Source organism: Eucalyptus grandis, chromosome 3, assembly GCF_016545825.1.
Source record: "Eucalyptus grandis isolate ANBG69807.140 chromosome 3, ASM1654582v1, whole genome shotgun sequence".
In the NCBI taxonomy this organism is placed as follows: domain Eukaryota; kingdom Viridiplantae; phylum Streptophyta; class Magnoliopsida; order Myrtales; family Myrtaceae; genus Eucalyptus; species Eucalyptus grandis.
In genome coordinates, this window is record NC_052614.1 from 57194849 (window position 1) to 57210278 (window position 15430).

The window sequence follows — 15430 nt, forward strand, 5'->3', positions numbered from 1 at the left end:
GTCCCGCTTTCTCTCTGTCCCTTCCTCTGCTCACTCTCTAGTTCGTTCTCTCTCGGCCCAAACCCAAAAGCCCAGCACTCTAAAGATGCCCTCTCACCCTTTTATGCGAACCGAGCCCTCCTCCGTGAACCAACGTGCTATCCCACTTTTAAGCGGTGACCCAGCTGCTACCAGCCTGCCCCGAGCGAACGTACCGCGCGCGACGTTCTCCGCGGCGCCGTCCTCTCCGTCCTTCGCCCGTACGCCGTCCTTGTCTTTTGTCGTCGAGGCTCCGTCGAGAACAAGAGGAGGAAGAAGAGAAATAGTGCGTGGGCCGGGCTGGGGGAGGAAATAGGGACGGCCCGGCCTCGAAGCCTGGGGGAGGAAAAGAAGGAAAAGGAGTAGGGGCCGGCCGGCCCGGCCCGCCCCCGTCGTTTCTTTTGTCTTTTTTTGAAAATTTTTAATAAATTTTAATAATTAATACTAGTAATGCAAATATTCCTAATGTTTATATATGATTCATTTTAATGAAAATTATTTTTTTACTTAGGGGTTAAAAATTAATTCTTGATTTATGTGCGATTAAATCTTAAATAAGTAGGCAAAATCTAGATGTCAACATTTCTGTCACTCAGATTTGACCTTATTGGCCCTCACCGACTGCCCTTGCGCGAAGAGATGTACAAGAACAATGAGGGGCAAAGCCAGAATACTAAATATTTTGTGAGGGTAGTTTTGAAAAAGAAGAAGATTAATTCGAGTCTCGGCATTCGACAAATGTTGCTTTTGAAGGTTGGTCCCTACTTGCTTTAGGCTTCAATATTCCCAAGGCTAGCATATGGTTGAAAGCTACTTAATACTTGCTAAACACTTCGACATGGCCTTTGAAGGTTGAAATCCACTATAAAAATTGAACCAAATGCATCTTAAAAATTCGTTTATCTAAGTTCAATTCAATAGGAAATTTAGTGATGTATAGTCAAGAAGCAATGAGATGTGCTATTTTTTCTACTTCCTCCCTAGGATTCTCTCCTTTCCATCTCATTTTCACATGGCTTTCTTCTTCAACCTCTATGGATAGGAGGGTTTGAACTAGATCTCTCTCCCCTCCATGTTCCTTTCTCTTTGCTTGATTTGGTTATCTATTTTCTTTTTCGTACATTCCTCCCATTTTGAGGAGCTTTTCTCCTATGATTTAGTCCAGATTTGGAAGTTTCTCTCTCCCGTTTCAGGAGGTTTCATCCCAATCCAATCTAAATTTGGGGTTTTTTGCGCATATATTTTCAGGTTTCACTTCCCTCGGGTTCTACTAGTAGTCCAACTCCAAAAGAGATTGGAGAAGTTTTATGAAAGTTTTGCTATCATAAATGTTAGATCTGTGCTCGTTCAATCTTCTTACTCTAAATGGTGATGGTGTTTGGGACATCAAATCTAAGTGCGCATAGTTGAAGGGTAACGCCATAACAACACATGAAGATCTCAGTGTGTACTCATTATTAAAGACGGATTCAGTAATTGTTAGTCAATTTTGGTTTGAAAAAGTCATAGATTTGCTCTCTAAATGTGTAACCTCTAACCTTATTCAAATGATTCATATTGTTATCTAAAGCTTGTTTTATTTTAAAATTGTTTAAAATTTGTCCTTTTCTCTTGTATATTCAGTGGAAAATGAATAAACATATGTTGTTTTTTTTTAAAGGAAAATTACCAAAAAAAAACCTTAAATCTATAGTACTTGTGTCAATTTAATTTTAAACTATTCAATTGTGCACATTCAGTTCTAAACATTTTGACGATTTACCCATGTAGTTCTATCAGTTAATTTTGATCGAATAATATTGACGTGACAATCTAGTCAACGTTGACCGTTCTATGTGCCACAATGGCTTAAATGTGGATAACTTTTAAAATTTTCTGTTTTTTTTTTTTTCTATTTTTCTTTTTTTTTTTTCATTTTTTTTCCTTTCCTTTTCATCGGTGGTTAGTCTGAGGCCATCATTTGAGACCATTGATAAGCAATGGCTAGAGAGGATTAGGTGAGGTGCCCTCACTAGATCTAGCAAGGGTCACCCTCACCGGCCACAAGTGAGGGATAGCTTCAACGGGGCGAGAGTATTTCAATTGTGGCAAGTGAGGAGGAAAAAAAATTCAACAAATTCAAAAATTCAAAAAAATTCCAAAAGTTATTCATGTCAGTGTTAATTGTGTCACGTAAGATGGTTAGTGTTCATGTCAGCGTTCATTCTAATTTCATTATTTCTTCCATTCCTTTTTTTTTTCCGATGAAAATGCATGTGCTGGTGACTTTAAGAACAAAGACCATCGCCTGCTCTTGAATTCCTTTTCTTGGTCACCTCCAATCAAATTTAGTTTCCTGTTTCGGTATATGAATGTTAAAAGCATAATCTCTTCGGTTTACGATCCAACATGCACTAAAATTAGGTCTTTTTAAATGGAATACCAAATCCAATATAAAAACTAACCGAAAAAGAAAACCCATAATAGATGATATCATTACCAAAACAAGTGAACTGGAAACTTAGTAAAAGGACAAGCGGTATATAATTACATCACGTCAAACAGGAAAAGTACCAAAATAGTCCTAAACATTTTGTATCGATACCAATTCAGTCATAAACTTTTTAATTAGACCAATTTAGTCCTAAACATTTTCACATTGGTACCAATTTAGTCCATCCGGCTAATTTAAGCCAAAAATTGCTGATGTGGCCGTCGGTGGTCTTACGTGGCGCCACGTGGACAAATTTTATAATTTTTTTATATTTTTTTTTCAGGTTTTTAAAATTAATTTTTATTTTTTTCTTTTCTTTTTATTTTTCTTTTTCCTTACCCTTGGCTGGCGAGGTAACCGGTTGGCTGACCATCGCCGGCCACAAGTTGGTCGAGGTGAGGGGCCCGCGCGCTCGGCCGGCCACCGGTGAGGGGCCGTCGCGCCCTCGCCGCGCCACAAGCGAGGGCGACAGCCCCCGCCCAGATCCAGGTGAGGGCCGAAACCCGCCCGTTGGCCGGCAAGGGCGTGGCAGCCCTCCCTTGTGGCGGGCGAGGGTGCGGTGGCCTCGCCCGGATCCAGGCGAGGGCCACGATGGCCTCGCCTGCCTGGCGAGGGCCACGATGGCCTCGCCTGCCTAGGCGAGCCTCGCGACACTATTGCCACACTTAATCCGGTGAGAGATCGCGAACTTCCCCACGCCGTTATCCCTCCGAAGCTACTTGAGCTTGGGACACCGACCACCTCCTTCAACCTCCGGGGGCCGTGAAGGCTCAGGTGACCATGTTGCAATCGGAGGCGACGGAGCTCTAGATGAGGTAGATGCAGCTCGCCGGATCTGGGCGAGGGCCGCCGCACCCTTGCCTGCCACAAGCGAGGGCTGTCGCGCCCTTGCTAGTGGCCGACGAGGGCGCAGAGGCCCTCGCCGGGCAACAGGCGAGGGCCAAACCTCGCCTGGATTTGGGCTGGGCCTGTTGCCCTCACTTGTGGCTGGCAAGGGAATGGCAGCCCTCGCCAGTGGCCAATGAGGGCGCGAGGCCCCTCACCTCGACCAGCTTGTGGCTGGTGATGGTCGGCCGGTCGGCGACCTCGCTGGCCAATGGTAAGGAAAAAAGAAAAAATAAGAGAAAAAAAGGGAAAAATAAAAAATATAATTTAAGAAATCTGAAAAATATAAAAATATATATATAATTTGTCCACGTGGCGCCACGTAAGACCACTGACGGCCACGTCAGCAATTTCCGGCTTAAATTAGTCGGATGGACTAAATTGGTACCAATGTGAAAAGGTTCGGGACTAAATTGGTTCAATTAAAAAGTTTAAAACTGAATTGGTACCGATATAAAATATTTAGGACTATTTTTGTACTTTTTCCTCATCAAACCCTACCTCGTCAACGTAATTATTGCACAAGTCATAGGCACCTTGCTCACTCTTGAACACCACTGCAAACGCACTTTTACATGATCAAGAAATTTAAAAGGGTCAAATTAGCCCAGTTGAATCACAATTCCAAAATGTTTCAATGAAAAATGAGAGACAAATCAAGAACTTCTACCCTTTCATACTCACCCAAATGAATAGAAATCTACTTCTGTTTATTGACTTGCTTCCTTGTTAGCAAGATATTGGGCCACTAGAGAAAGGCTAAAATATAAGCCCTAAAAAATTCATTAAAGCCCACATTTTTGTCACAAGCATAGCACATAGCCACATGAACGCCCAACAATATCTTCGCTACTCCAAGATGACCCTTAGCTATCGCGAGGTGCAAGGGTGGCAATTTCTGAGAATCCAGCTCTGCTGCAGGCTCGGGTTTTCGATCCGGAATCCCGTCGATGCATTGCTCACGTCCAGACACTACTGTAAGAAATGGAGTCTCATCGTAAGACCTCACCTTTATACCTCTCCAGAATCAGCAGATCGTCCTTGATCGAGAGAAGAAGTCGGGTCTCCTTCAACTGCTGCTTTGTAAAGCCTACTCTCCATTTCACTCCGGAACGAATTCAGGCTTCATAATTGCGTTTTGCTTTTAGCATTTGACTTTAAGGTGCATGTGACAAAATTTCTAGAACATAAATCAATTTATATTCTCTAGATGAGTTTCCAAATAAACAAACGCGTTTGATAACGATTCAAAATTTTTGTTTCTGGAACAAAAATTCGTTTGATAATTGAATAAAATTTCTATTTCCAAGGGGTGGCAACCGGCAGCGGGCATCCGATGTTCGGTACTTGGCTGCAGGCGTTGGCTATAGGTGACCGGTCCTCGACCTCCTATGGGCGGCGGGTGGGAGATGGGCGGTGATAAGAGTGAAAGATGAGAAGAGCCTTCATTTCTCACTTTTATTCAAGAAATAGAAAAGCTAAAAATTTTAACTTCTAATTTCTGCTCCAAATTTATTTATAATAATAAAAATCTATTTTAAAAATAGAAAAATTAAATTGCGTTATCGAATGAATTTCTGTCCTAAAGTTGTTCTGGAAAATAGAAAAAACAAAAAAATAAATAAACATAAATTTTGTCACGCCGCCCTAAGATGACAACAAAAGTCAACTCCTTCTTAATCCAACGTCAACATACTCACCAGGAACCATCTTTTGGTAGACATTTGAAGAATCTTTAAATTTGTTCACTGAGTCATTAGCCCAAAAAAAGAATATGACATGATTGATTCATATATCGGCAAAAATAAATGTGATTTTGTTTGGTGTTCGTCATGCTAAGATAAAAGCTTATACATATTAGTCCACTGATGTGCTGTTACCGGTGAAAATATGTATACTTTTAAAAGTTGTGTATGTACTGATTTATACGCCGCTTACCTCTTGGTATGGACGTATAAGCTTTTACAATCCATAGAACATGTCTTTTAGCTTAATGTCGTGGTTGGTTATTGGTAACAATACCAAGTGTGTTTAAAAGTTATGTCTATGCTGATTTATATGCGGTTCTTGGCTTGGTTTCTGGGTCCATCATCTGTTGTGTGCTCATAAGCATGAGAATTGATTTTATTAGGTTTCGGAGTGGATTAATTGATGTTATTTCGTCTACTTTCGTGCTTTTTCCGTGGCTAACAGAGAACAACTTTCTGTGGATGGTTGGGTCAAAGAATAGGCTTGGCGGCTCGACAGGCCCAATAGACATGTCCATTGCTCCCGAGGAGGAAGAAGGCGAATCGAGAATCAAATATGTGCGACGCACGCGTATGGGCCGGCTAAAAGTTGCCAATTTGCCAATTTAAAAAAGACAATTATCACGTCCACCGTAAACAATTTTTTTTTTTTAACATCTCAACCTTTAAATTTTGGTGATATATAAATAAATTAGATTACATAGCTTTCTCTAAATACATATATCACACATCCAATGAAAAATGTAATAAAAAAAATCCTTTACATTGACATTGAAGACGATATAAAGGGAGAGTACAACTGAAAACCCCAAACAATATACCTTAAATTTTTTTTGTTGATTTTGTGGACCATGTATTTTATATTTGGAAGCTAGCACGTTCTTTAGAAACGTTTCACATGACGGTCCATTATTTATTTGCGCATTTGCCTTTATGGTCTTCCAAGGAGTTTGAAAAATTTGAACTTGTTGAGACATGTCGGGCACTTCATTTAAAGTAATCATCGATCTTAGTTAAACAAACCTGTATGGTTTGAACATAACAGCCTTCACCGGTTGCTCCTTTGCTAATGAAGAGCATTAGCTTGAAAAAAACAATAAACTTTCGACCTTAAAGCGTGGCAACCATGTTCATGGGCATTGGTTGGCTAGTTCATACCGAAAACTTCAGCTCCGTTCTTAGTTAAAGGCACATCACATCCACCTTTTTCTTTGAGGGAGAGAGAGAATAAACGAATATACAAGTATAAGTTTTTCTTCTCAAAAAAGTGAAACAGAACCACTTTACCACGAACAAAATGAGAGAAAGTAAATCAATTCCTGCAATAATTGCAATTAATTAATGGAACAAGAAAGAAAAAGAAATGTGGTCACTAGAGTGAGAAAAGATATGGAAATATGATGAAGACATCTAATGACAATCAAACAAAGAAAGCCATGACAAACTTTGAATTCACTGGAGATGAGAGGTTTAAAAGTGGTTTCTTCAAGATTCCCAAATCACTCATTATATCCTGAGACTAGCATCTATATTTTTGTTTGTCAATGTAACAATTAGCAACACTTTTATGGAGTTGAAGACATAGCTACATACGAGAAATAGAGATAAAGTTATATATAGAGCGTATGATAGAGAGAGTGCTAACAATCTCGTTAGTGATGACAAAGTGATTTGATAGAGATAATAAGTTCTCTGCACCATCAAATTATATTTGTTTATGCCGATCTACATGCGGTTTGCGCCTTGGTTTTCGGATCCACATCGGTTGTGTTTGCTTAAAAGCATGAGAATTGATATCGTGAGGTTTCGGATTAGATGAGTTGATGGTATTCTCGTCTACCGGCATGCTTCATCTGTGGCTAAAAGAGAGAGACCGGCGCTTATTATGGATTATTGGATCAAAAGAATTGGCTTGGCGGATCGACAGCCACCTGTATATGAATTTTGAACTATCAGGACCGGGTCCATTTCACGGAAAATATCAATTCGGGTTGGCCCAAAAAGAAAAAAAGAAGAAGACTATTTGGACCCTATCCGCTAGCCTTGATTGTCTTCCGTGTGTCATGAAATTCAGGTCCTTATTTTCGTTAGGTGGACTGACTTTGACAATTCTTAGAAATTAGACCACCAGCCAGCCACCCGTCATAGTATATTCAAATATGCTCTGTCAAATGACAATTATTAACTTGCAAATAATCCATTGATTGCGGGACTGAGTGTGACCCATGCTGGTAACGGTTCAATTTCGTCGGTACTAAGTAGACAAACAGGTTTTCCCCCCCTCTAACCTCTTTCAATGAAGAGGTAAAATGAGCGACCCAGCGGAAATAAAGATAACGTGGATTGCAATTCCAACTCAGTGCAAAACTCACTAACACGTGCAAAGACGCAACATGTTGAAGCGGATATAAAGAGAAACTCTTCACATTATTATTAGAGTTCAATAAGGCTTTGAAACTTCGTTTCTTCCCTAGACCAGACCAGTGAAAATCTCTCTTATTTTTCTAAGATCTTGCGCTGACATGAACATTTTAGGGTGCCCATGGCCATAAGCATCGAGTGGATTTTTAACTCATCATTGAATGTGAAACTAGCTGCGACTCGCAATCTATATGGCTTAGCTAATCATGTGCATAAACAATTTCGATAAAACAATACATTCAGCTGATGGCCTGCTATCTTAAGAATTAAATCTACCAAAAAAATTGTCGAGTTTGTGTGACTTTATCTATTCTAGTTAACTAGGAGAATACAATGTAATAGTTGTCTAACTTTTTGTTTTCCTTCCCTCTGTCACCTTGATCTCCTCTGTAAATAGTAGAGTCAATAGTGGCCGCTCGGGGGATTATTTATCTACAAAGATCTCTATAGTACTTTATGTATAATTCTAAGAAGGTGGGACCTCAATTCATTTCCAAGAAATGCAACCACGGATCTGTGAGGTTGCATATATCTAATCAAGCCGAAAAAGAAAATAAATTGAAAATTTATCTGAATAGCGAGGGATTTGTCTTTATGTCTTCCAAAGAACTTAAAAATTTTGAATTTGTTGAAAATTTTGGGGCACTTCATTTGAAGTAATCATAGGTCTTAGTCGAGTAGTATAGTCCACTTTGGCGTCATGACGTGAGAACTTAAAATAAGATGATAAATTGTTTGTGGATTAGTTGGCACGTAGAATGATTACGACCAGAAAGAATTGTAAAAGGGATAGAGGACATTCATGACGGCCCAAGACAATAACGCCTTAGAAAATTGTTCCTTAATTAAATGTCCATCAAGCTAAACAGACGAGCACTATCTTCTAACGTAGACATAGTACAACTAAATAACGACAATAATCATTTCTTGACCGGCTTTTCCCATTTCCACTAAACTAACCTACAATATTTGCGTGGCAATGCCTCGAACCAGCCACTGTGTAGTCATCTTCTTCATTTTATGGAATCCAGACACGCTTGTTAGGTGTTCCGGATCATGGTAGAGCGAAGCTGAAGTCAAACTGTTGACGGTTAAAAAGAACAGCGTGTTAATTTTTCACTGGAAATAGAAAGATTTCTCCTTGCGATGGTATCATATCAAACTTTGACAAAAAGTAGGAAGAGAATGGCTTCTAATTCTTATGAAATCATTTCAGGAGCAAAATGATTTTCGAACATCCATTTCACGTAGTGTTTTTACATATTGTAGTGTTTTTATATGTTATTTTTGTTAAAGTATTGTTCTACATTACTTGACAATGAGTCTTATATGCTTTTCATTTACATATGATCTCTCCCCATCTATCTACTTAAGGTTTTGAGTAAGGCTTTTTAACAGTCACATTTACAAGGTTGCAATACGATTTTCTTTACTTTAATCCTCCCACTACCCAATGAAATTGTGAACGCCCACAAGCCAATGTAACCAACCCACACACACCCCCTCCCTCCCCAGGCAACTCTCTCTTCCTTTCTAGCAAGCTTGGCGTCTCCACAACTTTAATGGAGCTCTTGATGCGGCTGCCGCTTGATGTGGAACGGTCGACGGTCGACGGTCATGCTTCCAGGCAACCTCGATTTTCATGTCCCAGCTCCATTTTACCACATATGCACGCACAAAGAAGATCGAGAATGAAAAGAGGGAAAAGAGAAAAGGAAAGAAAGTGGGAAGAGTTATAATATGTCAAGTTTTTAGAAGGTATAAATCTAAAATGTAAATTTATTCTGTACTTTTTAAATGATCTCAATATGCGAAACATGCCTATCTAAATTTATCGTTTTGTAGACAGCAAATACAGGTGGGGCTGAGGGGCAATGGATTCGCACCCGACAAGAATCAGTAAACTTTTATTTGGAAGAAGATTCGTAGCATCAACTACGTCCAACTGAATTACCGATGAATTTTGCACCCTTCCATCTGAGGATGTTACAGATTGTATTCACGGACGAGACGATGCCATGGATCACGAGGAAAATATATCATATTTTGAGCTCTCATTTGAGAAGACATTGCCGATGACACGTAAGTACCCTCTAATCTGTAGCTAACTTCCGCAACTGACGCTGGAAAAGATTAAATAGTATCAACAATCTAACATCATTTAAACAAATATCTCTCCAATTGCAAAGTCACGGTAGAAAAGCGAGTGACCACATTTTTCTTTGCTTCTAATTTAAAATATATTCTCCACCATAGTTTTGTCCAAGACGACCATTAAAATTTGTATATAGCAGCTTATGTGGACAATGAGTCGTGTAAAATTTGTTATTTACGGAGTCATCCGTCGAATCATTGGCTTTTTATCATGATAGGAAAAACACTCCATATAGAGAGATAATAATAACAAATGAATTAAAGATAAATATCAACTGAAAGATGTATATGTGCAAAAATCTTAAGAATCAACATGCAGGTGGAAGTGCAGGCGACCAAAGGCACCGACCCTCGCCTCAAATCTATGCAAGGGGGTGGCCCTTGCTTAGATTTGAAGGAAAGCAAAAATATATATAAGAATCCAGTTACATGAAAAACAAATTGCGGGGTCTGATTGAACATTTTGCAATAATTTAGGAATTCGATTCCTTTATCACAAGAGACAAAAAAAAAAAAAAAAAAAAAAAAACACTTTCGATTGGCCATTATGGTCTCCAGGAGTCTTTAAAAAAAATTTAGACTTGTTAAAAAGTCTTGGCACCTTTAATGGTGTCCAATTGGTAATGCTGAACTTAGGTGGGAAGTTGACAATTATATCTGAGTTTAATGTGAGCTGGCCAACTTTGTCTCTTCCTTGAAACCACACCTTAAAGTTGTTCACTTGCTAATGCGGAACATTAGGTGGGAAATAGACAATTATATTTGATTTTAATGTGAGCCGACCAACTTTGTTTCTTCCTTGAAACCACACCAGAAAAACTCTCTTATTCTTTTGTGAAAGATTCTGACCTGTCCTTAATTGTGGGCAGCAGTCGTGTGGCGGCGGTCATGTGGTAGCAGGCGGCATCGGTGGCGATGGGCAGCGGAGGGTGGTGTCGGCAGCGACAGCGGCGGCGGGCAGCGGTCTGTGAACAAAAAGAAAAAACGAATAAATACAAAAATAAAAACTGTACCAAACACATTCCTATTCTCTTTCTATTTCAAGAATAGAAATTTTGTGTAGTTACCAAATGTCTTATTTTACTCAGAAATTGTTCCAGGGAGTAGAAATAGAAAAGAGCTATTTCTAAAAAAAAATTGTTCCCCGGAACAGAATATTACTATTCACACCCTAAATGCCTCGGCATTACATACAAGATGATACTGCCATTGCTTAATTGGGAGTCTAGCCCAGCAGCAGCAGTTCAAAGAGAAAAAATCTATTGACAATCTGGAATACATATTAAAATTGAAAGAAAAATTAAAATTTTGTATCCTGTAATTTAGACATAATTATAAATCCCAAGCCACGGTATTTCCCAAATTACTCTTTGCATCTGGATACAAATATCTTTACTTTTGTTTGTTAGGGTGACATTTAGCAACGCGTTTACTGAGTTGAAGGCAATCATAAATAAGAGAAATAAAGATAAAGTCATTTATAGAGCGTGTAATTGAGAAAGTACTAACAATCCCAAAGCAATGACTACATAATTTGGTAGAGATTATTTCGGTATCATAAAGTCATTGTCGCCGCACACCTACTAAACACTATTCATAAATCTCTCCTCCTCAGTCGTATAGTGTCATGTCCCTATACTCTAGTGATGCCAACCCACCGTCGAAGCCAAGATAATCACCACCAGGTCCACCACCACAAGTCACTGGGTTGGATCAACCGCTCATCCCCCTCCCTCCCTCTCGCTTGCACATTCCACTTCTTATTTTAATTTTTGCGAATAATGCCATCATGTAATTGTTATGTTCCACTACGTGGAAATGAGAATGGTAACAAAAGCGTCTTTCCCATATTTTTGACGATGTTAAGCTTAAGACTTGGTTGTCCAGGATTCTTTTCTGAAGCTCAAGGAGCAATTTCCCTATGAAGTCAAGCGTGGTGAGATGCTCTTTCTAACGAAGGTGCAATTTTGGGATGGAACTTAAATGACCTTTGGTAAAAAATGACAATAAGTTATCTGCCAGGTCATTTGTAAAATCATCGGTGAGAAAGAGAAACACTCACTAGAGAGAGATCATAGGAATAACAAATAAATTAAAGACAAATTATCAACAGAACAAAACGAAAAGATAAGCGCATAAAAATCTTAAGCATTGACTAATTAATTAAGGGTTGGATGGTTTTTAGAACATTATGTGTGAGGTAGTTTATGACTACTACATTAATTTGATAGTAAAACTCAGCTATAAAGAAAAGAGATGTTTATAGAAATTTTTATTTGCCCTATTACCAGTCGAAAAGAATAATTTGCACCTCACCAGATAGTTAACATCTTGATGGTTTTTGTTGCATAGCTATCTTGAAGCCTACTTGTCACATATTTAATGGTAAACGTGTTCGAAAAAAAATCTACACTAGTATCGGACATAATAATAATCCTTAGTGAATTAGGCAGATGCTCATTCAACAATGAAATAGAGAAAAAACATAGTTGAAATGAAAAATGTCATTAAGTCAAAGGTTTGAGATATGAGCTTCGTCTTAAGAAGGGACTTTCGTGTATGATGATGTGATTGCGATGTATTTAATTTTAAAAAGAAGAGCCAAAGCAAATCGCGTGGCACATACTATTTAATAACAAACACCATCTAAATTACTATTGAAAATATAAAGACAAGTGTTTATTTAACATACTGTTTCGAGAAGGGGTATCTGTGTTTATTTTATTTAAAAGGAACTTTCGTCTAAGCTAGTTCTAAATATGTGAAGATAAATGCCTATTCACATGTAATCTTTCGAAAGGAGGTTCTATTCATACCATCCAAAGAACTTTGAAGAAAAATATTTTTTTTTCACTCAATAGGAAGGTAACATACCCTTAAATATAATCTAAACCACTAATAATTGCGAAGCGATGTGTATGTTCAAAATTTAAATATTTTTTTGCATGGAGGTGGAAGTCCAATGAATAAACTCTTTCAAACGTGCGTGTTGTCTCGATGAAATAAACTAGCCTCTAGCTACTGTGCTTCGAATTTCAACTGAACAGTGAGCGGTAGGTTTGTTTTTCTCTATGAGTTGAGGGATACCAGAAATCATGGAAAAGAGTATTGTCTTGAAGAGAAGCATATGTTCGGTCAAATATGCATTTTATGTTAAAATGAGTAATGTTATGTACTGAAGAGAAGAATTTCATACAGATATATGAAAGAAAGATTATGTGTTAATATTTCACAATAAATGCATCTTCTATTATATTCATATTCACGATAAAAAAATGTTTATTTTTTCCCTCGTAGAAGATGGTTGATGGTTAGTAAATGATGATGGTTGATATGAAACTGAATGACCAAGTTACAGAACAACCACAAATATGAAGCAAGAGAAAGGAAAATTCTATTAGTAAGTTGTACATGCTTATTGGCCTTTTTTTCTCTTGGTATCCCTTTCTCCTGTATTGGGAGATTTGATATCGAACGATTAATTATTATTTGTGGCAGATTCTTTCTATCTCCTTCGACATTACATATATACGTGGAGGGAGAAGAGAGAGATGAACTAACCCTATATGATTGCAAATTGTTATAATGCGGCAGGCTTGTTCAGCTTGGTTCTTTGCATATGTACAATTTCTGACAAAATATTTAGTGTGTACAAAATATTTTAATACAAAGTGTCTTTTCTACAATAATAAGTAATGGTTACAAGTAGCTATTAAAGCTTAAAAGCTTTAGAAAATATCATTTCTGAAATAATTCTCAATAATGTCGTGTGTTGTACAGGGTAATGGCCTCATGTAAGTTGATCAAGGAGCCTTATCATACGCATGGAAAAAAGAAGAAGAATAAAGGCATCGAGAGTCCCTATTGCAAAATGTTGGACAATCATTATTACTAGGAGCCTTGACAAGGCGGGACTGAGGTATGGAGGAAGAGGATGAGTTCAGGGGTTAAGGCAAGAGCTCGTGGAGGCATATGTTTTCTCCACGAACACCGTCGATGTTGCATTTGTTTGGGAGGAGCAACGATTATGACCAGCCAAGGGGGCTGTCATTCGCCCCCAAAAAGAATAGGGACTGTTACGTATAGCTTTTCTTCTTTCTTTTTATTTTTTTATTTATTTTTTTCCATTTTCCTTAGGCTTTTTTTTTTTCTTTTTTTTTTTAAATTTTTTCCATTTCCCTTAGCTTTTCTTTTCTTTTTTTTTTTTTTTTCCATTTTCCTTTTCTCTCACTTTCGCGGGGAAAATTGAATTTTCTCGGGAGAATTTGCAATTGTTGGAATTTGGGCGGGTTGGTTTCAGTCTTTGTTCCCCACCTGAAGATGCTATATGATTTGCGTGGTGTGTACCGTGTGGGGATTTTTCTTTTCTTTATTTCTTTTGTTTAGGTTTAAGTTATTTGGGATGAGCTTTGTTGTGATTAATGTAAGCTGACCAAACCATTCAAGTAAAAAAATAAAAATAAAAATTGGATGCCAAGTGAGTCTCTATAGCACCACCTGGTATCTACTATATTGGAAAATCGAAAAGACTTTGTGAGAGCATCTAATGAAACTAGAGTTTTTTTTTTTTTTTTTTTGGATACTTGAAACTAGAGTTTTTTTTTTTTTTTTTTTTTTTTTTTGGTCGAACTAGAGTTTGATTGTTGGATATAAAGAAGTTTTGATTCCTTCGTATCATTAACGTTATCGTCTAATTAAACCGATTCCTATAATATTAGCAACTTCATACTTCATATTTTGTGTATCCCAATGTCATTGGCCAAATTAAGAACCATCCCAAAATTTAAGGACTACAACAGTACACTATCACGGGTCGGCGGTCCCTTAGCTACGGAATAACCCGTCAGCGCTTGGTGAGCGAAATTCACTAGGCCAACCTTCGTTTGCTAGTTGTTCCAGAGAACAATTTGGCAAATAGCTTCCTTAACCAAGATCGTATCACACCTAGCTTAGCTTAGGTGTCTAGTCCATCAAGCGAGATAACAAATCAATTTAAGCTCAAAAATTGCTTTCGGCTTGCCATGACCTCATTAGGAAAGTGGCATCAACTCCCAATCGGTTTGTGCATAGGAGACCAAACCTGCCTTCAGAGTTCTTAAGAGATATATTCATTCTATTTTAGAACTCCTAACACTAACTATCCTGACACCACTCTCACGGACTGGTTGTATTCATCCCCTCTAAATCATTCACTCACTCAATAATCCTAAGCTCCCCTTACAAGGATCACAAGCACAGGAGAATCACGAACCATCACATTCTCCCCTATTGATTCTCCCTCACTCAATTCCATAGCGCCCTCATTGTGGGTTGTTCTGTCACTTCCCAATGTTTTAACCATTGATGTGCCACTTTGGATTATACATTGAATGGCAACGCTCACTCAACACAATAGGCCGCTCCATTGGTAGCTTCATTTGATTGTAGTTACTCGAGCCCTTTTCGGTCACTTGCACTTTTCTTGGCAAGTGTGGCATTTTTCGCCAACCTCACCTTTTGGCAGCATTCTCTTTTGCCTACTGAGTGTTTTTATCCTAGCAAACTAATGTAGATTCTTTCCTTGTTGAAACCATGGAAGCAAACATATTTCTAAGATTCGTTGATCGATCCAGGAATGTTTTCCCCATTTAATGAGGAACCATATCATCTTCGTGCCCTTATTGCCATCCTAGAAGCTGGTCAAGAGCCACACTTTGTTCGAGCTCCTTTTTCCATGGTTATTCACTTGCAG